The sequence below is a fragment of the Ischnura elegans genome, chromosome 1 (assembly GCF_921293095.1).
Source record: "Ischnura elegans chromosome 1, ioIscEleg1.1, whole genome shotgun sequence".
Lineage (NCBI taxonomy): Eukaryota > Metazoa > Arthropoda > Insecta > Odonata > Coenagrionidae > Ischnura > Ischnura elegans.
Window position 1 is genome coordinate 125,776,125 of NC_060246.1, and position 24,990 is coordinate 125,801,114.

At 40.0% G+C, this 24,990-nt stretch overlaps 1 protein-coding gene across 2 annotated transcripts in view; it reads right to left on the bottom strand.

The window, feature by feature from the left end:
- The window catches only part of LOC124169401 (glycoprotein 3-alpha-L-fucosyltransferase A), a 159,963-nt gene that overhangs the window by 25,627 nt on the left and 109,346 nt on the right, over window positions 1-24,990 (bottom strand). The window lies entirely within an intron of this gene.

The window sequence follows — 24,990 nt, forward strand, 5'->3', positions numbered from 1 at the left end:
TCCATGGTCTTAAGGTCAAAGTAGTGACACTAGGCTGAAAGAGGGTACAAACAGAAAACTTAAGCCTCATAACGAATGCCAAAACTGTGTAAATTTGTTACATAAAGTCCTAAACTCAAGCAATAGCGATTTTTTTACTTTATACATAGATAAATTGCCACGAAAATAGAAGCAGCTTAAAACCCCAATCGTGGGTACAGCGCATAAGTAGTGGCGAGGTTTCCTTAAACGCATGTTACGGCCACCATCTAATGCAATGAAATGATCAATTCAATCAGATTTAATCAACTGCTTCCATTTCAAAAATGAAATAGAAATGAGTGGATCAAGTCGGTGAGACCAAACTGCCGGTCCATGATGCGTAAAAAATGTCTAGGTAGCTTGAAAGTTTGGGTCTCGTAACTGATTAAAATGAAAAATCACTCTCAATAGCTATAAATATCAGTTGAGACTCGTTTCCCGAACATCATTCAAGAGAGACTGATTGTTCATAATCGCTCTAGCACGACGTCTAAATTAGGTAAGGCTTAAAGGGGTTTCTATAGCTTGCCAAAATTTATCAGCTCATTGACACTGCAACGGGAGAAAGACGTCCACTTCCCTCGTTTGTGATTGAATTCACCTGGATGGATACTGAAGTCTCCCTACCGTGGACGCGGGCTAAGAATAATGTATCAGGCATCCGGCTTGAGATAGATTATAAATTCTTCGTCACAGAATGAGGAGCGTGGACAATCTGAATATTCATGGCGCACATACAATTCAGCGCTATCGAATGATGGTAAAAGCTCGAGAGGCACTGCGGTGGGACGCGTGGGGAAGAAGGTTAAGGGTAATAAGAATAAAAAATCGACTCTCTAAAAACTATTTGAATGGTTAACAGCTGAGTGTGAAAGTAAAAGAAGCATAATGCGCACCTTAAAATTCCATACTATTAGATTCAAACAGTGCAATAGATGCAGTATAGTGGCGTAAAGCTGCACTAAGACACTTGCACGGAGGAAATATTTATCATGAATGTGTTTCCTCCTCCCCTTCTGTAAGTATGCGTTGACAAATTTATTCTGCAATAAATTTATAAAAGATTGTTTCTATTATCCTTTAGGCTTGTTTACTCCTTAACTCTCCTCAATTTCAGTCCATAAACAGAAAATAATTCATTTGCGATTTATTTGTTCACTTTAGCTTCATTTATTTGAGCGCTACCCCAGGATTTTCGCTCACACACAATACATAGCTTCAGGGTCACGATTTTTCATATTTTACCTCGTGCTATGGTATATGTGATCACGAGAAAAAGAAAAGAAATCTATTTATTGAGTCATCCTTTCCTCGTACTATTAACACTTTACGTGCCATGGACGTAATATTACGTCCTGCTAATCCTTCTGAGGATTGCCATGGACGTTAGGGTGGGCCGAAAAAAGGTTTTTTTCCTGATCAAATTTGCCCTGTGCGGGAAAGTTGCGAAATGATATAAGGATCTCGCAAAGACGTAATATTACGTCTTTCCATTTAATTGGCTTTGTATGCGTGAAGCCGTAATATTTCGCCCGTGGTACTTTTCCAGTTTACTGCTTAGGGGTTCTGTTTTTTTCAAAAATCAACTGCTCGATGGAAAAAGAGTTCACTTTATGTCTTGAGGACGAAAAGTCCTCTGTAGCTACCAGCATCCTCATCTTAGGCCACTTAGTGTGAAAATTCTTTGGGCCAATGGACCGTTCGTTGAGGGTGCATTGACCCTTATTGGCATCCAAGATTTATAATGCTTTGCTTGGAACAATGTTTTTTATGATTTCCATGCTTTAAGTAGTTCAAATTGAGCGTATTAAAAAATTATTATGCATGTTACGGCGGTACAGCATTTGTTGCAACTATTTTATTTTTCAAAAACAGTAGGTTTTCAGTGTTGAATTATATATTTAAAAATTAGCAATAAATGTTATTCAACTCATTCAGGAAGAAGAGCAAAGTCCATTTTTATTGAAATGCACATCAATATAAATATATTTTTGATGCTAATGTTTGAAAAAATGTACGAATATAGTAAAAATGGCTGGATTTTTCAGCAGGGCTTTAAATTTAGCAGCCGGCACTCAAAGTGTTAAGGATAGCAAATTCTCAATTAAAAGAATTAATGGCGTCACTCGGTTGGACGACTCATTGAATTTTTTCATTTGTTCCATTGTTCTAACCTTACATGGATTTGCAATAGGAATTACTAACCGTTGGCAAATTTTGTCTTTGCAACCATATCCTGTGAACGCATGCACACTACAGTAGATGAGATCATAAAAATAAATAAAAGAGATAAGCTCTGCACCATATAGTGTGTCGTTTTTCCGCGATCGATACGAGACTATAACGGCAGCGTAAGAACTTAGTAAAAGGTTAATTGACTGCTAGTCTATATCTAGGTAATACCCTACGATCCACCAAGGGTGTTTGGCAGGGGGTCACCAGCATGCAGCATGCGAGAGGACCGCCACATACACACCGCACGGTCATAAAAAATATTACGCATAATAGCAAAATATAAGTGCTAATTCACGCAAATACGAAACTTAGGCTTGCCAAGGATTATTAATTCCTATTGCAAATCCATGCAAGGTTAGAAAAATGTAAAAAATAAATAAAAAAAATTCATGGAGAGAGGCCAGCGAGGGTGAGCGACTCGAGGATAGGGTTGCGGATAAGTGACCCTTCAAAGGGTGTACCACGTCGACTCGGTACCACATGCGACGTGGCTCTAGATAACGCACCTTTACCAGTGAACGTAGCAGATATGTTACTATTACAACAAGGGTACACGGCTTTTAGGTAATTTTTGCATACATTTATTCATAAAACTTAGGAGGCCTATAGTTTTCAACATGAAAATGCTTCTTTCAAAACATTTTCCAAGTAGCAAAAAATCTGGATCAGATATGCTCAAAAACGGCAAACAGCAAAAAAATGTGCCCTCAGAACAAAGAGGCTTGAGGAGTACCGAAATAATATTAAAGTTGGCAGGTGATATTTAATATTTCTATCCTAACGAGACCAAATTAAAAAGAGATTATCGCCGAGGAAAATATAGACAGTATCGTAGCTCAAAGGAGCCAATTCCGCAAAGCCTAATCGCCAACAAGAGAGGCCTACTAAAAACATATCCAGTGGAGTGTAAGATATGAAGGAGAATTTTAATCGGCGCGAACCAAAAACGCGTGTTTTTTGTCGAAAAAAACCTTATAAAGAAAGTAAATTCCTGGTCGATTGTCTGGCTTGAAATTACGATTTTTCTTGGAATATTTATTATAGAAAAAGTTTCACAAGCTAATTAAAATTGGCTACTCAAGAATCTGTCACCGAAGGGCAGTTAAAAACACGAAAAATTTGTAATAGTACTTAGAATCAATCCTAGAAAACCAATTTTTTGTTATGATGTTCTGGTGAAAAATTGAAACGGCATAATTAAATAAAAATTGAAGCAGAAGTATTGAAGTATAAAATCAGAAAAATACTTTAAGTGGTGGGACGTTAAATTAATGCATATGAGCGAAAAAATTACTCGAGGACTGATAAGGGACTGATTTCAGCAGCATGGCGCAATCTATTCGAACGGTGAAATGGAGTGGGTATTCAGTAGAGCGGTAATGTGAATACATTAGCTTAATAGGAAAATATCGAGGAGGGCTCAGAATAAATATGAACAAGACAGATTCCCAGCTTCAGCGCAAGTGAGCGAACTGGAAACAGCAAAATTCGAGATAAAGAGACATCTCTGTTTTGCCGATTCCAATGATAGCTTTATTCGACATTTTATTTTTTCCCGTTCAAAAATTTTATTTCCCTTAACTTTTATGCTCACGGAGGAGAGGTGTCCGGATTTTGACAAAATCCGTCCAAGGTTAATTGTTAAAGTCTTCGCTTACCCATAATATTTTAAAAGATGGAGTTCTAATGTTAGCCTCAGTTATTGTTTACTACACAACCACCATGAGCACCTGTATACATTTATTTATTTGGAGGTGGAGAGCAAAGTCAAATCAATGCTAGGATAGCTGACAAATGATGACGATGATGATATACCGATTCTGGGCAAAATAATCAGGTATAAGTTAAAAATGAGAGTCCGCGCAATCATAGGGATTCAGGTCATGGAATTAATTTATTTTCATAATTAAACGATTCCCAACACCCTCTCTCAAATTAACGAGAATACTCTCCCTCCCTCAAAACCGAGGGGAAAATATTGAATAAGAAACGGAAAAAGATACTCAGTGAAAATAACGCCAGGGAGCATGACACGACCTGGACGTCTGTGCTACTCTGCAATTCCAATGACGCAGTCGTTCCACTCCCAGGAGCGCCGAGGGGATAACGGACGGCAGGGGATGGACGGGATACAAGAATTGCCGAGAAAAATGGAGGAGGATGAAATGGTGATCGATCCCGAAACATAAGTCAAAAATGAAGTGGAGTAACCTGCACGAGGAAAAGAGAAAATGCAATGACAAATGTAAAATGTTCTGCGGGGTGTAATTGGCCATAGTTAAATGCAACTTTCTGAATATGGTGAATGCGGAAGGGAGGAAAGGGAATCGTCCATTTGATGGGTAAAAAGTAGTTTCGGAAAATTCCTATCCCCTTAAGTCATACGGTGATAAATGTAATGTTCTGTGGGGTATAAATTGGCCATAATTGCCTAATTAGGTCAATTGTTGGAGGGAGGAAAGGGAGCAGTCCATGTGATGGGAAAAAAGTTTCGTAAAATTCCTGTCCCCTTTAGCAAAATGATTCCGCAAAAGTGGGGGACAACAAGTGAATTTCATCTCCTGCACGACGCATAGGTAACATACGGAATGTAATGTATTTATTCAGCCGAGCGAGGTGAGAGCTTTGATCGACTAAAGCAAGAACAGTAAGAAAGAAGTTCATTTGTTCTCAGAGGGGCCCGTTTATAAATGAAACGGGATGCCTTAATTCTAGCACGTATAAGTTCGATGATTACGATCCATCACAATTCTCAAGTGTAGAGGCAAGATAAATTACATTGGGAGGGAATGTAAAACTGATCGGGTAATAGGCGGAAAAAAATAAAAACATAAAGTTATATCACGTTTCCAGAAAATATCTTAGCTCTTAAGAGGAGAACCGAACCTGGTTCCTAACGTTGTTTCCGCTTTCTCTAGCGTGAATCATCAAGGCTAGAGAAAAAAAGTAAAAAAATATGCAAGAAAAATGTTTCTCGAAATTAGTAATTAAGACTGTTGAATGAAAATTAAAGTATGTTTTTCCACATAAAATATTTATTAGATCACTACCATGGTTTCAACGCATTGCGTCATCCTCAGGCCCGTGCCTGAGTAGTGATATAATAAAAATTTTATGTGGAAAAACGTACTTTAATTTTCATTCAATATGAATAGATTCCATAAAGCAACACCTCAAACCATCAAATTAATTAAGCCTGCATTAAAATTTCCGATTAAAATATTTTTAATGTGCAATTTTCACAGAAGGGAAAGTAAGCCCTACATGATTTAATATTCTCAATATTTAGCCTAAGCATCAATTTGCTACAGCCCAGCCATCGTGCCGACGCGCGGTAGTCTTTCCCAAGGCCAATGCCGAATTCACCAACTATTAGCAGTTGAGTCAAGAACGGATGAAGGAAGTCGATCCGATGTGTTGAGGTCGCGGGTTGAAACATTTACGCGTAGACTAAACGTCGTTCCATTCAGGAGTGGAGGCATGGGAAAAGCTTTATGCCCACGGGCGCCGTTTCCGGCAGACATACGTCATCTCATCCTCGCCATTAAGAACCCATGGAGATCGTTTGTTTACACACCGACCCCATCCCCTTAACCTCGAGCTTTCACTTCTCACCTCCCCTCCCCTCCCCTCAATGTTCGCCGAATCTCTCGATCACCCATACTGAGACTCATCGAATAACCACCGGATGACTCCTTTCTCCGCTCCTCAATGAGCCACTTGGTTTTTTTTCACCTCGAGTATGTCATGACGATTGCATTCATTTAAATGGACAGAGACTTTCACGAGTAAAGCTTGCTGTCACGAAGCACCATTTAGTTTGCAAAGATAGAGAGTTTTATTAATTTATTCATTGAACTCTCTCTCTCACTGTTTTTTCCAGCGAAGAATCAATATAGAAAGCGTAAGTCGAAAGGTAAAAGATGCTGGAAACGAGGTTTACCGACTGAATTGTCAAGGGCAAGCTTCCAGCGATGTTATGCATTCCCACTCGTGTTCACGAACTAGAAACTAGGCAAGAACTTACGTCGATTCTTTCGAATTTAAAAAGAATACGAGGATACGTGAAGGAAAGCAAAGGAAGGAAACTGAAAAGCTGATGGAAAAAGATATGATGGGACGAATGGATGAATCGGTGCTGGCCAATAACTATCGGGTGCCACAGAAAATCGGGTGCTCAACTTAATGAAGGTAGACTGCTAACATCATATAGTTATGGCTCCATATAATTATATATTATTGGAAGTGGGTAGAGCGTTGAGCTACTAATTGAACTAATACACGCTTTTCAAATTTTAATCGGGGGTGCACCATGTGGAAAGGACCGGGACACCATATCATAAATTTATAAATTTCACACTAGAAGGACCTAGCCCGGGGTGACCTCTGCCCTCACCCTCTAAACCATTCTTTGGGTTGAAACATCAATTGAGAGAGTGAGAGAGAGAGAGAGTGAGCAAGCTAAGAAAGTGATTTGCACTGCCACGAAAAATAAGGAAAGAAAACAAGAGGAAAATACTACAAAAGTCGGGAACTCATAAGAAATCCTCAGCATTGAATTAAATACTCAAATGCATGGCAGTTGCAGCAATAATTCTATGCGCGAAACAAATGATGGAAGAATCTAAACATGATGACGGATTAATAAATATATAAAAAAAATCCTTTCAATAGCTTTCAGCAGATGATGAATAAAACAAAATATTTAATACCAGCAGCATTTAACTTCTAGCATTAAAAATTGACGCAGGAAATCTGCTTATATTTTAAGAGACAGAAATATCGCTCAGTTAGTTTCTTTAATTAATCTCATTGTAATTGAGAAAAGAAGACGAACCTAAGCAAAGAATTTCACGAAGAGATCTTCCGACGGAAATGTGGGGCCAAGTCATCATAGAATCATGAGAAATGTAAGACCCTGTGAGAAGGGTTGACAAGAGAAGCGGAAGAGGATAGGAGTGAATGCCGAGGGTAAAGAAGGGGAGACGGATGGAAGTCTAAAATGAAGTTACAAAAGGAAGAAGTCCCTTTCAACTCTAAAGAGCTTCAAGCCTTCACGCCTCAACCCGGCGAAATTTTGTGACTTAATAAGCCAGGGAATACAATCAACGCAACGTCTAAAGTGATTTCTTTTTGTGGGAAAAATATGATATTCACTCCCTTTTTTTGGTTCTCCAAAACGAAATGGATTCAGGAATAATAGGGAGTGACAGGTACCAGGGCCTTCCCTTTCTCTCACTTTATTTTATTACAGAGGAAAATATACCCTCCATAAGGTGCGTAATAAATCCACCAAGAGAAAGACAAACAAAGAAATGCGTTCGTAGATTAAATGAAGTACCAGTCGAATGGTAGTGCGATGGCATATCAGAAAAAAGGATAAGAGGTAGCAGATGAATATTTTTATTTTTTCTACAATCATCCCATTCAGGAAAGATGCAGGGAATTCAATCGCTTCGCATTTCTTATGTCTTTTATCCCGGGCGAGCACCTCGAACGAATTGGTTTTCCGGATTGGTAAAACCCACCGTCAAGCGGAACGTGTTAGCTGCGAGTTCCAATATATGTGTATGAGTATATGAAAAAGAGGGACATCAAAGGAAATGATTCAATTTGCGGGGAATGATTTTCAGGTAATACCCTCGGATCCACTCAGGAGAATTTAAGTAAGGAAAGAAATGGGGACGGGGGAGAAAATTGAAACATAGGCAGACGAAATGTGAGCGGAATTACGTCAAAGATTGAAAAATATTTCATTCGTTCATTTTAGGAATCTTTTAACCCCCTAAATCGAGAATAGTGGTAGAATTTATTTGGTTGATCGCATCTCTCGATACACGTTTCCAGGGGCGAAAGGAGAAAGTTATTCCAGAATGCCCTTTTCCACTTAATCCCTGAATCATCCTAAGCCGTCGGACGGAATACAATGCAGAAATTGCCACATCTCATTCAGCCCGGCTGGATAGAGTAAAGGATTCACCCTTCCAATCCGGGTGAGGGGCGAAATTGCTTTTTCTCGGCGGCGATTCTTTTTCTCACGGGAAACGGCGGAGGGAGGGAGGGGGGCGAGGATAGGATGGAGGGAGGGGGAAGGTTGCAAGGGGTGTAGGTGGGGGGTTGAGTGGGAGGGTGAGAGGCCGGAGTGGGACTGGTAAATCACGGCATACCCTCAATGTCCTTTCACTCACAAGATTTCGTGACTACGACTCCGCTTTCGCAGTCGCATGGCGTGACTACTTTCCATCAGCGACTCCAAGTTTGAATCTCTTCCCCAATAGATGCGTTTAAATCCGGAAAATAAGTGCACTTGCCCGATACTTAGAGGGAATGCCCATTCAGTTTAGTAGCTTCGAACTTTCTCAATCATAAATGGCACTGAAAGAAAAGGATTGAAACATAATTACTACCCATCTTATTAATTGTACCTGAAGGCTCATCTGAATATGCGATAAACGATGTCATAGTCACGATTTGGAAATAAAGCTCAAGAGTTAACAAATTTACTTACGTTATGGTAACACAGTAAGCAAAAACTATGAATGAAGACATTGAAGTATTTGATGTAGAGATGATAAGAACGATAGTGTATACGATATTATAACATTTTAAACAAGCTCATGAAAATTTAGTATTTAGAATGGTAGCGATTTCAAAATTTAAGAAGAATATAAACTAGAGAATGTAACGAGTTTAGAACGCTGACCAGAATAGAAGCTCTGAATTTCTTAGGGACATCATCAAATGTAATATTTAAGGTATTAGATAAAAGACTAACCCGGAATAAATCAATGTTAACTCATAACGGTAGCCTCGGGGTTTAGCATTAAATCCAAACAATTTCATCAATGCTCTTACACGGCCTAAATGATGGAAATTGCAGTGCTTAGCCATGGTTGAAATAACCGCTAAGTATATCATAATTTCCCAAAGTTACTTAATCGACATATGATAATGCTTACATGGATGAAAAACGCAGACAATATGAATACTTCCAGGAAAAATGAGCAAATTACTATTTGAAATAATGCACGCCACCCGTACATTAGGGAGGCCAAATAAGCCCTAATCAATTAGGCGGATTCATCAAATAAATTCATTATTTAACCACACAAAAACGTGGAGATAATATCTTCATACTTTGAGGACTTTTGGATTCTGAAAAAAAACGGGAAACAGTCTTTCAAAGCTGAAATATGCATTAATGCATTTGCAAGCGTAGCAATTTGAGGGTAGGAACACATGATTGTGGGGAGTAGGTATTTCCTTGTGGTTTTAGCCGCAACCATTATTTTTCGAGAGCTAGTGACAGACATGGAGAAAGGAAGAGGTTAACCAGTGAGAAAAATTTGAAGGTGAAGAAGTCTTCTCGTTAATTTCACTCTACAGTAAATGTTGCTCACAGCATGGCATAGCATCCCTTGATACTCTCAAAACCAGCTTTCGTTATAATTCAAGTAAAGCTGCTTGAGTATAATGCAATTAGTAAAAAAAAGTAAAAAATAATTATTCAAGGTATTTATACGGTTGAATTTATATTATTGACACATGATTCACAATACATTTAAGTGGAACAGTATAGTACTAATAAATACTGGATGCAATGCCTAACATAATCCCTAATAAAATAACGTGGCTTTGCAAAAAAAATGTGGTTTTGATACGGCGCCAAGGTAATATATAAACCTACCATTTATATCCCAAAGCACACGGCCTGTGTTTTATATACGGGCCATTTGATAAAATAATTTTGAGAGTTTCAAGCGTTGAAACAGCAACATATGGATTAAATTGGATTAAACAAAAATAAAGATAAAACACACAAGCTGTCACACCAAATTTTCAGAATTTATTAAGAGATAAAATTTCCGTTCAATTTCCTCGTGTCACGTGTCAAAAATGGGGGAAGAATAAAACACCAGTAATTAAGTTATTGGAATCCATAAATAAATCAAAATAAACTCGAACATTCCCATTAATTTAATATTGTATGGAATTCAATTAGTTCGCTCACGTAGGAACTAATCTCTAACAGTCACAAAAGCTATACTCTGATGTACTAAATAATTTTACTACCTGCGAATAATTATATCCACACGCGGATTGTACTCATTGATCAGCAACGAGTAATGTGCTTAAATTTTTGTATTTTAGTTAGGAGCAAATTAGAATACTGTCCTGTGATCTGGAACTCGTTTACAAAAATACAATTACATGATTGTGAGAGCGCAAAAAAGGTTTTTTAAGGTGCATGCATAAAGTCCGTTATAATACTTACCCTTTAATTGATAGTTACGTAGAGCATGATAGCTTAATACATATCTTTGAGTCTCAAAAACTATTTGTAAAAATATTAAAAAAAGATTTATTGTTTTTGCTTGACATTAATACATAAAGGTGAAAGTATTAATCCGACTAGTAGAACACTCATGAATGTTCCAAATGGCTAAGGAAAGAACAAGAGGACTTTTTATGTCATCAATGTTAAAAGTAACTACTATAAATAAGCATCTTTCGATAGAACTTGTAATTCCTTTAATTTAAAAACTATGTAACGACCTGAATTTGTTTGAGCATCGAAGGAAATTTTGCTTGGAGTTGATGAAAATTTAGCACAAAATGAAGTTGTGAATCAAAACAATGTACGTGCAAGATCAGTATGACTCTATTATAAAGAATTTGTATATATTTTTGTTGTAACCGTTCATCCTGTAATAGTATTTTGTGTTGGGTGTACGTCAAACAAAATAAAGAATAATATAATTGATGTAAAAATCGATAACCACCAGTCGACATCTATATCGGGATTCTTGGCAAATACGTCTACCCTATTCACATGCTTACGGCGGGTGGTGGTGGCGGCAGGTATGGAGGGGAGAGAGAGGGGAAGGTCAAAAGAGAGGACCTGAGAGCGAAATGAAAAGCGCCGAGAGAGAAAGTGAGAATTTGTCCCGGGCAGAACAGGAAGCACTTGCGCGAAAGGTAGACGGGGATAATAAGCAACGTCGCACCATCGACAGATTGGGAGCTTATGTGGACGCAATAAAACCCTAAAATATTCATAAAAACGAAAGTTTGAATAGCCAAATATGCTTCCTTTCAAAGAACGAAAACACACCTTTCACAGACGCCAGAATACAGTGAGGTTCCGCGGATCATTCATGAAGATATCCAATGCTATAAGAGAGAGCAATCACCAATTCATTGGTTCTCTCACCAAATAAAAATATACGCCTTAAGGAAGTGAATGAGTATATTAGCTGACACATAAAATAATCGTGAGCAATCGTTAAAAGAATTTGTTAATTTGTCATTTTTTCTATGTTGGAAACAGAGATCTGTTGTGAACACAACCACCGCTGTGCTTCAGCACTACATTTTAAATCTATCAGCGGAAAATTAGAAAAAATATGTTAGCATAGCTTTTGATAGTCTCATTTATTAAATAGAAGGTAATAATAATAACCAATAATAATTTGATGCACCTGCAGGTAATCACTGTTCACGGCTGAAGTGTAATCGAGAATACGCATATGAGTACGACTAAGAATATATAATGTATACGTAAATTGATGAAACTTACTCAAGCGTTTGGTTTAGTGGCACAAGAACTAACCATGAAATTTCAAAGGTCACACAGCAGAGTTGGAACTAAATTTATTTTGAAAAGAGTTAGTTAACTGTAGAGTTGATGCTCAGAGTACTGATTATTCTCCACGCCTTACATCTAACAAATGAGGTGAACCACATACGATCGTTAATCAGAACTTAAAAGTATGATTCGATTCCCAAAAATGCCTGAGCGTCTGCGGGCGACAGACGCCTTTCCAAAGAGATTGTGCGGTTGATTGGCCGTGACCAGGCATTTCATAAATCGAGGGCACAAGTTTGATATTCCGCCAGAGCAACTAACCGCCCCGGCAACTGCCCCATCGCGAATGCCTCGTGAGCCACTTATGAACTGGAACACCCACGAGTGTTACGTGGCGCCCAGCCGCAAGCTTTCATTGGGCTGGATAGGTGGCTCCCGATTTTTAAAAAGTTATGAAATAAATAACGTCAGTAAATACTATTGTCTCACACGCGAAATACAAATTGCAATCCAAATCTTCGCCACATAATCAACAAATGAGAAACACCGTGAATTATGGGCAGGATTAATAGTTTAAAAAAGGTATAAAGAAAGGGATACTTGCGTCAAAAAAAAAGAAAAAGAAAACTTTAAAAAAATTGAAAGGTACAAACTAGATACCATCCGAGAGAAGACGTTAAAAAACAGTTTGATTGGCGAGATAACTTTCCCCGTGATTGTAATGGAAAAATTTCTCTGTTGCTCATGCTTTTCGTTCAAGGGCTTGGTGCGAGAAAATGAAATTCAATTTTGATGCAGACCATTAACATGGGTAATATGGAGAATTCTAAGCCAGTGACACAATAAGCTGCAGATATGGAGAGATAGCATCTGTCTATATGAGAGCTTCAGTTCGAAGTTTAAGCTTGGATAGAGGAGGCTTAAAATCACCCCGAAGAAAGTCACAGCCGGATAATTATCAAGCATACTTGGAAAGGTGGGCAGTTTCCTCCGTCTACCTCGCAACGCGTGGGTATTTATTGGGGTTGTTTCCCAATTGCTTCCGCGGATATGACCACGGGGCCTTTGGATCAGTATCCCAACGCTCTCCCTACTTGGCCACATACGCTCCCAAAAAAACCTATCACACAAGCAAAATATGTCTTGACATCGACGACTTATTGTGTCTCTTACCCCACCAGGAAACAAACTTCCTCTCCAACAATTAATATGGAATGCAATCCACAATTCATCAATTGGGAAAAAAACAAAGAACTCTCTCAAACGTATTGACATGGCCCAATATTGAAACAGACTGGAGAGTGAAAAGGCAGCCCTGGGGAAAGAGTTACTTCTATTTTCAAACACAGTGAAAACACACAAGGATTCACTTCATGCCAATATAGCCGCTTACTTTGAACACTCAAGTGCTAATGGGAACGGGAGCGGATTTTTTTTTCGAGAAGGGAAGGGAACTTTGGAGGGAGGGAGAGGCAGCGGTAAGGGTAGCAGGTGGAACTGACGCGTGTTAACACGATGAATGCGGCGAATGAGTCACCCGTAAAGCAATGTTCGCTGATGGCTGAAGGGAGGAGGGCGTCCCGACGGGCAACGGGTCAATCAACCCGCCCACGTAATGGGGCGCCCCGGACACCACCACCGCCCATCCACCCCGGCAAAACACATCTCTCTCTGTCGATCCTTCTTCATCCTCTCCTCCGCACTTACTTCGCCTATTCTCTCTATTCGCCACCCATGCATACGTATGAATCTGTTTTTCTCTCTCACCGAATAATATAAATTCTTAGTAGTAGCAACGATAAAACTTCTTGACTTCCCGAAGTTTTTTAAATATCTATCAAGCCATCATCAAGTAACAATAAAGAAAAAGATGAGTAATTTCCATACTATTTCATCCACTCTTAACTCGATTTACTCAATGCCTCAATATCCTGTAAAAGAACCCTAGCCCAGGGGAAGAGGGGGCTGGATTGTGGCCTCACCAGGGCCAGGTTAAATAAAAACAAAGTCAATGCAAGACAACAGATTTCACCGTTTACGCGTCATTATGAAGAGCCACTTGATAATGAGGTGTGAGCGTAGAAAACGGTTGAGTGAAGAAAATAGTGTGGAAAATTACTACCGCTGTTTCTATATTATTACAAAGAATTTCCACGAAATGAACTCATCAAAAATTGATCTGATCATCAAGTGCAAAAACAAAAATCTTGGTTTGATAGCCGTAACCGGTCACAATTTAAAAAAATAAATTGTGGAAGTCACGATGTGCTGTCACTGCTAATATAGAGCCTATCCGCCATGTTCAAGCTTCTAGTTTCGATCAAATAAAATATCAGTGTAAAACATTATTACTTATGGCGTCTCATATTGTATGCATTAGTTTTATATGGAGATAATATAAGGGCGTGGCATGAATTTGAATATCTGAGAGTAGCAAAAACTTGGAGACTATCGTGGGGAACATATACAATGAGAAATATTTGTGGCACCAAAGAAGCGAAATTGGTGTAGGTCCTAGGAGGAAAAAGTGAAAGAGAGCTGCTACTTTGCACTCGTCTAGATGTGTATTGACGACATGGAAGGAACGTGGGATCCTGTGCAGAGATATATAATCCGTAAATCAAGCAAAATATAAAGAAAAGTGGCGCGATTAATTAGGAGGGAGGATAGAGCGTTACAAAGCTTTTAGACGAGTAAGTTAGGTGCCGTTAGAAATTAGAAGGATGTGTACTAAGTTCAGTTTGGTTGACTAACTAAGAACATATATCTTTCAGAGAGACACCTAGGATATCGTCTTAGGATCACACTTTATTTACAGGTCCGACGCGAAAAATATAAAGTAAAAGAGATGCTTTTATCTAAAAGAAATATTGAGGTAGCTGCAGGGAGATGTAGAAAGGATAGGAAAGAGTGAATTTTCGCTTCCATGCTAAAGGCTAAATAATTAAATACCTAAACCACATGAACCACCCCTAAAATTCCCCCTTCTAACAGTAGAAATAAGCGCTAATTGGCTGCTTCCATTTATAGTACTGTTTGAATTGCCGCGACGATATAGCTAACTTCCAGCGAAAATTTTATTTCCATTACATTTACGGGTCCAAAATAAGAATAGATAACAGGATATGACGAAAAACGTTTTAAAGGTTTCACTTCATCTGCATGCCACCCCGCAAGCCTCGCCGCCTAAAAAGGCGTGTCGCGAGGGGTATTAGGCCACTTACTTATATGAAGCATATGCTCGAACTAAATTACGACGATCACTTATTAAAGTCCTTTATTCATCGGGAGAAAAAGAATTCTCATACCTGTCCGTTCGGAAAAAATATCTCTCTTAATTATCGTTTCTATCGAACCTGGAAATATAGCGGGGTTCTAATATGATCTTCTCTGTGTCGCTCTTAAAGATTTCTATTATTAATTTCTCAAGAAATCTTAGCCTAGCGCACAGTTAGCTCAACCCAGCAGTTTTTGACGAATCGCGCAGATTTCCTTTGTATTTTATTCAGCTCACGGATTAAGTCTTTCTGCATCGGATCGCATATGCTCGCTGGATATTCAAGGCGTGGCCGGACGAGTACGAAATGGTACTTCTCTTTTACTTTCTCAGCAGAAAATTTTCCCACAATACGCTTTACGAATCCTAACTTCCTCACGCCTCTGACTCAAATATTCTTTATGTGTGTTCCAATTTGAAACGTTGCAAAAATTATTCTGTGATCACTTATACCATCAAGACTTCAGACTGAAATTTTTCCAGTATCCATAATATTTTCGTCATTTTCCCATGGGCACACGTTTTCATTGTTGGCGTCATCTGTCGGTTACTGCCTAGCAACGTTGAGCTCTCTGCTTGCACGAACTTGAAGTGAGTACGGTGCATGCCGACCAGCGGAGACAGTGAAGGAAGCCTACTAACTCCCTGTCGAGAGTGAAATTTCATCGCTCATCATCGCTCCCCATAGCATTCGTTCGCCCAACGGAATCTCGTCATTTCTTCCTCCCCCTCCCTCGTTATCAACAGCCTTCGCCCTTCTCCCACTTCTTTTTTTGTCCTCGACACCTCCGCCTTTTCGTTTTTTTTCCTCTTCCTTCGTCTTCCTCGAAACCATCCGTAACCAACACCCATGGGGGGGCACAAGCTCTTTCGCCTTCTCTTTGTTTTTTTTTTGCACGCATCCGACCCTTACGCACACTCCCGCCCTCTTAGTCTCTCGGAGAAGGGAATGTGATGGAACGAGGGAATGAAATAAAAGACGCAGTGGAACTCGATTACGAGGATGTGTCCGCTCTCTGAGGGAACTGAGGAAGTGTGGAGGGATATAGGAAGGGAGGCGGGAACAAGAAAGGCAAAGGGGATGGGGCATCGTTGTAGCCGTCGCTAAAAATTGGATGAATCCAAATAACGTGTTTACGATCCTTTCTCTCTCTATTTCTTTTTCACTTTCTCCTTTCGCCCACCTCCTGCCTCCCCCCTCCCCTACCTGGAGCGCGCGCCCTCCCGTCCCATTCCTCCACACCTCTCCACCTAAGACACCTTCGCCGCCGCTGAACATTAGCACGCTCCGACGGTCGGCATGACGGCAAAGAGCATGTACACGCGAAACGCGAAATATTTTCGCATATTTCAGGGGCGAATCGCGCAGGTACAGAAATATGTGTATCGGAGGGCATCCAGGTTGAAAAGTGGATACAGGAGGATGACGAGCGTAGCATGAATGCTCCTTTTAATTTATATGCAAATTTGGCTCGAACGAGAGGCAACGAACGGAATTTACGTTGGAGGAAGGTGTTTCGGAGGAATAATTGATGATGAAAGTGGCGTTTAAAGTATTATCCTCTACGTGCGTCATAAGGCTTACGTTACCGCTTTGGCGAGGCTGCTGATGGTATCTTAGCGTCGATATCGAATCATCGAAGTAGGTCGAAGAGTGGGAAATTTTTCCTCTAAACCAGATTTTTGGAACGCCCTCGTTTTAAGGTTAAAAAAAATCGAACTTTTAACTGGATAATTCAATGCCGACGTACATTATTAAAAATGGTATTTAATTAAGCTCGCGATAAAGCTTCACCCTTAGGTTGAGGATATTGTGCATGGATTGTTCAGTTAGATATTTCAACAAAATCTAGAATCAATACATACATCCGTACCACCTTCAGTAACTCACGGCCAGCAAGGATTTCGACCTGGACGTTGGTTTGGATAAGAAGATAGAGCTCAACTCGGACTACGTTAGCGCCGTGTAAATTTCACATTTTCTGGGTCGGAGAGCAAAATCCATACTATGGGTCATCTCGTACAGCGACGATTTATGTAGTGTCTCCAAAACCTCCATCCGGGATATGAACCAAAGACTCTCCGGTCTGTATGCATACGCAATTCCCATTAGGCCACCATACTCCCCCACAACCTTACATAGTAACGTTGAATCGAGGGCTGAATCAATCATTATTGTGTCGCAACGAGTCATACAAATATAAACCGCGTGATTCAGAGCTGCAAGGCTGGACTGAAAGGTCACCTTACAAATGAGAAATCCTTTTACTCACGGAGATTTTTCAGCAATTGGATAACGGAGACAAAAAACTCAAAACCAGCGCGGTCCATTAGGGAGTAGCACATTTGCTTGAGTGGATGCATGAGAGACCTTTTCGCAGACAAAGAGACTTTTTCGATAATGGCATCTAAAAAAAAAGCAGCGAGCATACGATTTAATTTGTATTCTCAGGAAAGATTCCCAGAGCTTTCATCAAGTAATGTAGACAACTTTCCGATTTTGAAATAACTTTCAACACCAAGCCAATTTAGCATTTTGATGGGATTAATATTTAGTTTTATTCCTATATCATTATGGGGCAATAAAAGCAACCCACTTAAGGCTAACGATGGAATCAGACGTGTTTCACTCTTCCTTGACGCATTTAAGCGATGTCATAATCGTTTTCGGAGGAACCGTTTCACGGCATACTATTAGTGGTCCGACTTTATATTCTCGTGAAACATTCTGAGGCACTCTCCATCGGTACAACAGCGGAATTAATTCCAAACAACGCGTACCCCATGTCAAGACTTGTAATTGGGAAAATTTCCACTACTGCGGGCGTTACCTCCCATTCCCCACCGGACTAAATGGACAGCTGTTATATTTTTTTCTACATCCGCGGTGATAACTGAAAAATTATTCCAGCCTGTGTTACGCGGGTGACGCTTGGGAAGCCGGTGGACCTCATCACCGGACCTCGCGTCCCCAGAAAATGTTTCAAAGCCTCGGAGATCGCTCCATCCCGACTGGAAGCGGGACCCGAAATGGTTGCTGGGAACGTAATGTAATTACACGCGCGGTTATGACTAGGGCAGGAAATTGAATGCGCCCACTACCTAGCCATATGGAGGCGGAGAGGAGGGAGAAAATGAGAGTGATGGGTAGGAGCGTGACAAATTTACTTGGGTTCATGGACTTAAGCATCCATACAAGTACTATAGTGCCCATGTATTCATCTAGGCTTTCAATTAGGCAAACTAATGCATGAATTCCCATGTCAAAAATGGAAAACACAATTTAAATCACCTTGATAGCGGCTCGAGGTGCTGAAAGCACGGTCATTGGGGTTTTATTTATTTATTCATTCCCGTACCACCGAAAACTGCTCGATTTGCAATTATACAGGTTTTTTTTTCAACAAGTTAAAAATTACACGAGCACGAACAACCATTCTCTAAATAAGGGCAACCTACCCAGGCGGGACTAGAACCCGCGATCTCTTGTTTAACAGGCGGGGAGTTTACCCCGCCGCCACAGAGGCCGGCAATAACATTATATTATTAATACTCCACTATTTGATATGCTATAAATATTTTGAGTGGAAAGTGATGTGTTTTTTAATACTTCACTGGGGTACAAAAATTTTCCACCGATGACTTCCACCAACTTGTTGCACTTATATATACCCAATGGTACCCATATAACTTATTATACCCCAATAAGACGACAAACACCTCCAGATTTCACGAGGATACTACGTGTACGCCTCCGAAATTACTCTATTACATCGAAAAATACTTCATGAATGTCTAAATGAATACAGTCGCTCATTTGTGTATTCGCTTTGGGACTCAAGTACAGAGACGAATATGTACACTGGTCCCATGAGTACCTATCTGGGTACTCGCTAATAATAAAAGTATTTGAATTCCGGCACTTGAGCAAGCTTCGGCTCACTTTCCGAGCGGCGTGAGCTGGGAGGAGAGGGGTGATGTAGGAGCACGGGAGGGGAAATCGACCGAGTCGGCGAGAGAATTTTATGCGTACCCTCTCCCCTCCTTAGTTCGACCCCCATCCCATCCGCTCCCTTCACTCACTCCCTTACGTTACACAAACCCACCAATGGAACCTCTTCCACAAAACCACGGTATCGAAGGGGGGCGAGGTAACGTCATCGCCAACCGTAACATCCAATATCCCGTCCGATTGTGAGAAGAATTTGGGTTATGAGGCTCGACCCGCGCGAGATTAATTCCAATGCGTGACCAAGAAATCATCCAAAAATTAGGTAATGAACATTGGGGGTTATTCTTTTTAAAACGATTCAAACGCACAGCCTAAGTAAATGAGCCTGCTTGTCCAACTATCAGGGTAGTATAAGAGAAGACCAGAAGGTCCTTAATGTGGATGTCAGATGAATATGAAATATGTAATTATCGCTATTATTGCTATTATTACCACTATTATTATGATATTTATACTAATAGGATATTATATATACATAGGATATTTATATTAATTCTTTTAATGCAATGCAATTAATTCTTTTAATGCAATGACTATCAAAAACACACAGCTCTCTTCCCCCTTTTGTATCTACTTTCTCCCATTTTCCACACTCTAAGGAGACCTTCTTCCAGGCCCAAATCCCTCTCTCCTTGCTTTGCGAATAGCCGAGCCTTCTCATCTTCCCCTTCGATAATCGCGGAGAAACTACCTCCCTCATAATCTCGCCCGGATTCACTTTTTTGGAGATAAAGTCAGAAGCTGAGTCCCCGCGAATCCAACATCCCCTTCATGGGGAACACGGGGCGGTTGGACATTTTGGAAAAGTGACCCACACCTGAGGAGGCAATTAAGTGACAAAAAACGCGGTTGGATGTTTCTTTATGGTGAGGAAATGTGGATAATGGAGGAAGCTCGAAGCCATAACCGGCGTCGGCATTAAGCTGCTCAAATGCATAAATTAAACCATCGAATGACCAAATGCGTGGGGGCATAGTGATGCAAACTTGGAGGGTAGCGGTGAAAAACGAAAGTGTCGGGTTTTCGGAAATTTGGATGTAACTGGACGTAGCCATGATAAAGCCGCTGCTGAACTTTCGAGGAGGTACATGGTGAAATCAGAGTCATAATCATGAAAATTTAGAGATAATGTGTTTCTTTGAGAATTTATTTCCCGCTGTGTTCATAGCTTAGGAGCACTAGTCACAAAATATGGAATGTTGTCTACACAGGAGCGAAAACTTCAACGGACGGAGTTTTGGCCTTGAATATGTTTCCATACGAAACAAAGACTGGGATCAATATTTCGATAAAGTATCTCCCCCCGACGACTTCATTCGAACCCTTGGTTCCCAGTATAAGTAGTGGTTACTGCGGAAACCACTTCAACTCGAGCCACGCCAAGTGCTCAAGGTTTAACTGCACAGTACACGACTTGGTACAGATACAGGGAGAGGAAGGAGGTTGAAGGGAAAGTGCACATATCGCAACTCCACTGTTACGGCGTGGGTGATTCTAAGAGGGGGAAGTAAATGAGTGAGGAAGAGTGTCAGGTCCCTTTCTTCGATACATGGAATCGAAACAAACGGGGTAGGTATCTATCACATTACCCTATGCAATTCTTTAGGTGTCTCATTGCGCAGACATAAGCCATTGAATGGGGCACATGATTAATTCTAAGACTACGTCAACATGAATAATTTCCGTTAGGTAATGAAATTAGGCAATAATTTTCACCTCTTGAAAACAAGAAGCCTTCAATACTTTCAGCTTGTCTATTCTGGAAGCGAAAAAGTCTTCACCATAAGAGGGATCAATCGCATTAGAAAATATAATTTTCTTCAGAAAAAGTTAACATTAGTTAATGTTAATTTCAATTAGTGCATAACATGAGGGAAAAAAAAGAATCCTTACGCCACAAAAATGGATAATTTAAATAAATAATAAATACACTCGACGGTATAATTTAATTTACTTAATTTCTTTTAAACGGCAGAAAAAAATTGTCATTCAAATGTACAACTTATCGCCCTCTAAATGTTCACCGGCCAACTATGACGTATAAAGATAAGAGGATATCACGCAAAATTAAGTCATTTTATCGCAACTAATATCCGCACCAGTCGGAGCCATACAAATCCGTGGGGTGAGGATTTTAAGAAATAGGCAGTTGAGTGAGCTGGGGAAGAGGAAGTAAGCGTATATCTAATCAGTGCCTTCAAGTTTTTTTCCGGGAAGAGGTTAATAGAGAGAGAGGCAAGCATATTAATAGAACGCATTACTTCCGTTCGGCGGGTCGTATTTTGCTACGTCCCCGGACATATCACTTAATTATAACTGAAAATATAATTTTGAAATTTTCACGGACTACATAGCAGATCATGGTCAGGATTAACCTGGATCTTAGATATTGAAATTTCTACTTAGTGAAAAGACCAAGGAAAATATTTCACATTTGATATTCTTGTAAATTTCGGAATGTAAGTGCCAGCTAATGTTGAATGCATCTCGAAGCAGCGGTGATAAAGCCGCAATAAAATATTTCAGTGAAGATAGGTAGTGAAATCATGTCATAATAATGAAAATATAGGGCAAAGGCGTTCCTTTGAGTATTTATATACCACTATGTTCATATAATAAGAGTATTATTCACAAAATATGGACTGTTATCTACACTTGAGCGACAACTTCAACGGACGAAGTCGACTAAAGTCAACACTCTACGCTCGGGGGATTTCATGATAATTAAACTTTTAAAGGCTCCATATGTCAGAAAATCAATCAGGTCTAGTGGTGGTGATGCCTCATCTTCATCCAATAGGTTGAGGTAAGATCACATCTAAAGAGACATACATGAGAGACTTGACTTGTGGGCGTACCCAGCGAGGAGCAGGGGGGGGGGGGGGCAGCTGCCGCCCCTAGAAGCAAAAATTGCAAAAGTCTTTTAAGGGAAATCAGTACTGAGTTGATACGAAAGTATTCAACAAATTTTATTTAAACCCACGAAAAATGATGAACATTAGTATAAGATATGTAACTAAAATAAAAGTATTTTTTCAAGGAAATAATCTCATGAACTAATAAAGCGTTGTCATAATTTTCTTAAAATGTTGGTTTCATTCACCTTTTCCATGCTAAAATGTCACAACTTGGCTTTCCCCCCCTAAACAATGCATTGCCCCCCCCCCTAGTTAAGATCCTGGGCACGCCCTTGATTTGACTGCACCTTGATCACTATCAAACAAAGTTATTTGCACCCTGAATGTTAATTCACACCGTCTTCCACATCCTGAGCTAGAAGTAGGAGCAAAAACATACAGGCAAGCATACTGCCTAACGTACAGGCAAAGGCAGAAATAAATTTTGGACCTACATGCGTCTCACCTCCATTGCGTTCGGAGCTCAAAACTGCGAACGCCTTTGTTTGTCCCATCATCCCCACGCATCACGCTCCCTGAAACTATATTTACTTCCAATTAGTTCGGGAGGTATGAGAATACTAAATCTTCAGGTTGGATAACTCCATATTTTTGAAGAATAATATCAGTTAGACATTCTTAATTGTATTCAAGTCGTACTGAGTCTTTGTTGCATTAAATCCGTAATATGTTTTACGTACTAAAAAACATATATTTTTGGGTGGTAAAGAATCGATGCTTAAAAGGGAAGTGCAAAGTATTTTTCATATTTATTTATTTGAGATCGAGGGCGGAGATAAGGAGCGGGAATACATAGAGGTATAGAAGAAAAAAACCGTGTATGGCCTATTTCTGCAGTACATGTGATGTTATTTACACGATTTCAACCAATTTTACAGTGATTTTCAAGGTTATTAATAGATAAACATAATCCAGAAACGGTCAGAGCAGTTTTTTGCAGAGCAGCAGAGTTGTTTATTGAGAAGACGGGAACGTTTTTTTTTGCAAATTACAATAAGCGTTCGGAGGAAAAAATTTCTCACGCGATGCTTCACGTAAACATCCAAAAATAGGCAATCGATGACTCACAGGGAAATGTCAGCGCAGAGACCTGCCTTCACATCCCTCTGCACCCATGTGTGGTGCTGTGTTTGGTGTCTCTGCTGCATTGAGGGCAAACTCCAGCGTTGCCTCGTTGTTGCACGGAACCTTGGAAAGACGGCTGCTGAAGCAAGTGCACTGACCAGCAAGTTTGGATTCCACCGATCGGGTAGTCACCCACTCTTTATGAGAAACTCACTGAAGTTTAGACGTCCTGCTCGCTCGGATTATAAAGCCTCCTAACCCCATCCGACTTTAAATTATTCATAAAAATATGAGACTGGATACATGTAACTAAGCAGCTAAATCAAAATATCCACCCTCTTACCGTTTTACTGATAACATTTTATTTCATAAATTACTCTTATTTTTAAAAGTAACGTGAACATCGTTTTTCTTCATGAAGGCATGAGGGCCGCGATGATTTGGAAAAATATTTGACGTCTGCGTTATACGCTAAAAATTAATGCCAAATATTTTTTCAAACGAAAGGTCACTATAAAATACGTGCACTCGATAAAATAGATGTTGAAAGGTGAAGGCTTTTGCGATAACTAAAAAAAGAAAAATTAGAGGATTGAGTTTAGGGGCTGGGTATAACCTTAACATGCCCTACACTCTCTCCTCAGCGCGACCCTTCCAAGAATTTGCCCTTTTCCCGTCAAATCGCCGTCAAACAACCAGGCACCTTCCGTTCACTCTTTAGCCCCAATCCATGGCGCTGCGGTTCCATCAAAAAAAAAAAAATCCCAGCGCCCTTATCAATAACTCGCGGCGACGCCTCGCAGTAACTGCCTCGGAAAGCCACTTGCGTCGCTCGCTAATGTCTCCCCCGAGAGAGTGGGGAGGGGATGGAGGTGGGGTGCAACACTCCCAGTCCCCAATCCTCCCATTCCTCCTTCCCTTTATTTAATTATTTTTTTTTCTGAAAGTGAATCCATGTTGCCAGAGGGAACTGCTTTCAGCAAATTTCAATCCGCGCTCCCGTTCCGTCAAGCGCAGGCTCGTTCTCGGAAGATTTAACCTATTTCCCCATAAAATTTACTTTGTTACACACCTCTGCACTTTTTCTGCGTCTTTATTTAGCCGAAAGGAATTTCGGACATCATTACAATCAGAAGCTATCTATATTGCTTCTCTTCCAACAGTTGATGTGGGCGGAACACTGAAAGTCTGCAGCTGATTGATGATTGCCAGCAAACTATGAACATATTCAGCGGCAATGTGCGTCTTTAGAAAAATAATCTATTTACAAGAATACTGGGTGGCCAAATTGAATATCCCAATCAAAGAGATCATTCCGCAAAAAGAAATATCTAATTAAAGCGGGATATTGAAACGTAGAAGTAAAGAAGCAATTTATTAGAACCTACATTTGGAGTATGGTTTAATACGAAGGTGGTAGTTTGACGTTGACAGCATCAGAGAAGTAATTAGCGGAGGCATTCGAAATGTGGTGCTACAGAAGAATGATAAGGATCAAATGGATCTATCGAGAAAGAATGGGGGAGTCTTATGAAGAGTAAGAGAGAAGAGAAGCATTATTAAAATCTTAGTAAGAAGGCGAAACGACTTGATCGGCCATATCTTGAGGCACAATGGCTTAATGACGAAATCTAGGCACAAGTGGATGGCAAAAATGGCAACAGAAGACTTCGAATATAATATATGGAGCACTGGATCAGGAAAAAAAGGATGTAAAAGAGAATCAACACTATAGGAGTAAAATAATTAGCCGACAGAAACTTGAGTGGAGAGCTGCGTCAAATAAATAGTAATGTTGGTGATGATTTTCCGGCTTTACACCGCGTTGATTTATGTTTTTGGGACGACAGTTTCGGGCGCGTCTTTTGGACCC